This window comes from Etheostoma spectabile, chromosome 23 (assembly GCF_008692095.1).
Source record: "Etheostoma spectabile isolate EspeVRDwgs_2016 chromosome 23, UIUC_Espe_1.0, whole genome shotgun sequence".
Classification (NCBI taxonomy): domain Eukaryota; kingdom Metazoa; phylum Chordata; class Actinopteri; order Perciformes; family Percidae; genus Etheostoma; species Etheostoma spectabile.
This window is the reverse complement of record NC_045755.1, coordinates 18,707,200-18,709,869: the sequence shown is the minus strand read 5'-3', so window position 1 is coordinate 18,709,869 and position 2,670 is coordinate 18,707,200.

The following is a 2,670-nucleotide window of genomic DNA, read 5'->3' as shown; positions in this document are numbered from 1 at the left end:
TTGATCCAATCCGATAACCAAAATCCGATTAGTTTACCTTTGAACAACTGGCCCTGGTGTTTTGTTGCCAGGTGGCATTGATTGGGGAAGTGGGGGGAGGTTGGGGGTACTCAGCAGTGCCTACTTGCTGTGAGGCAACAGTGCAAGTGAGCCACCTTTAGTACGATTTGATTGTAATCAATATTATTGTAAATCTAAGGGGAATCACTTGGATTTACAGATTATTTAATTGTTTGTGACTGTTTATGGGTACCCACATCTCCTGAAAACAAAGTTTAAATGTTGGTGTTGTGGTGTCTTACCTGCTCAAATAATGTCCCAAGAGTCTGAACCAGGGACAGATAACAACCGGAATCAACGAGCCCGATAGAAATGGATAAAATCAGAACAATGCCCAGCCTGCTAATGAAAAGTCAAAAAGGTGTTGGGTCTGGGAAAAGTTTGTATTTAGGTTCTGGTTTGTAGGCTTGGGTTTTATAGTCATGACTCTGTTTGAGTTCAGACAACCTTTTTAAATTGATCATAATGATAGAAGTTAGGACAACCAATTAAAAATGCCATTCAAGGGAATTTATTACAGGTTGCCCGGTCCAACATCTGCACAGGCCCACCTGTTGCAAAAAATGTATTAGATCAAGACAAATAGTTGAATTGAAACACATTTTTTTCATTATTTAGCTTTTAAAATGATTGTATCGCTTATTTATTTGCGAGAGAGAGTTCTGTTCAATGGGACAAAATGCATCAATGAACATGTGATTTGATTAGAAATGACAACTGGTGCATTAGCTTATTATATCTTAATTATATCTTATATCAGTGTGTGGCTTCATTGTGGCTTTTATCACTTGCTTAATATCTGTAATTGACATAACTTAAATCGAGTAATTGGGCAGCATATAAGACAGAAATGATGATTGCCCCTCTACTCTTCGTCACAACAGAGCCTAGCATATGGTTGCTCACGGCAATTACTGTAGATTTGACATATGTGCTTGCGGCAGTTGAAGATGTACTTGTTGGCAGGCTGTAATACTGGTACAGACACATTCCTGGGGCAATTCTATGTCCGAATGAAGACTGAAAAAGCCAAAATACCAAATGCCAACTACTCGTATTAGCTCAAAAACAGCTTATCAACAACCTCAGCAATGATTTAAACCCAAATGAAAATGCTACTTTCTACCATCTAATCCAACTTTGTATTAACAAAAAAGAACTGAATGCATCACACCTCTTTGATGAGGCAGTCTTAAAACAAGAGGAGAGGGGGAAAAAAAGCTGATAAGTTTCAATTGAGCTTAAACTCAATCAGGGCATTTGAGATTGGCCTCATGAGGAAGCAATGTGACAGGCATAAAGAGGTTAGACGCAAGGTTTATCCAATTACAGCTCAGCAATAAACAATCCCAGAAACCCTCTATCCCCCAATCGCCTCATTCCTCCTTCTCTCCTCACTCAGTTTGAAACTTGACCCACCATCTGTATCTATATGCCGCTGACGGATGCCCTCACGTTGAGCACTGACACTACTTGTGATGAGTGTGTGCGACTTGCGTCTGCCAATCTGCGCCTGTAGCAAGCAGCCCTCCGTGCTCCTGCGTGCTAAGCAAATATTCACAGACTCTGATGGCGTCGTTTTTTTCTGGATTAGTGGAGAGCCGTCTGCAGATGATGATAATGAGACACTCTATTTCCCCCACTCTGGCCATTTGTGAGACAGTCAGACGGCTGGATAATCTGGTTTGCGCTGAGGGCCTCATCCAGAGAGTCCCACCGTTGCGTTGACATTAGCACTAAGACATATTAGCACATTAGCCCGAATGGGCGATGATGTGTTCTCAGTCAGTTAAGCGGCGTATGATAGTGGCTGTGTTATGGTTATGGTGATGGCTTTATGGAGTCTGTGACAACTCCATTGATCTCCAGACGCACCTGCTAATGCCAAGATTCGAGTGAACGACAAAATGGTGTGAGATGTGTGAGGATGATGGACTTTACAGAAGAAACCGAAGGGTGAGGAAGATCTAGATTTAGCTTAATTAAGAAGACACACAGGCAAATAAAAAAATAAAAAAAAGCAGGCTGAAGGAAGCAGTTTGTTTCAACGCAGGGAATGAAAAAGGTAATGAATAGCAGGTTCCTGCTAACTCAAGGATCACAGCCAGGCGATTGAGGCAAAGTGAACCGGTTTGAGGAGGAAAGCTTTCAAAGAATCTATTTTGATCCAAATTTAGCGGTCTGGATGTCCCTGGAAAGCCGGAGCCCTGTAGTCTAGTCATTACACACCACAGGCCATAGACACAGATCTATAAATGTTTGGTATTAAACGGACCCATCGATGGTCTGCCCTCACTCCCTTTGCTCCCGTTAATGGAGCTTTTATGAATCTCAGGCCTCATTTGTCTCTCATGGTTAGGGGCTTTCTGCAGTGTGAATTGTGTAATAATGGCAAACCCAATTTGCTTTGTGCTACGTTAATCTCAACACGCCCCTTCTCTCTCTTTCATGCTTCCCTAACTTCATTCAGCCCATTCATCAATGATTCTATTATCACTATGTTCTTCTGACTGTGTGTGTGTGTGTGTTTGTGTGTGGGGGGGAATCATAAAATGAATACCCAAATTATGCCACTCTACTCAAAACAGACAAGTAAAGCAACAATGATGA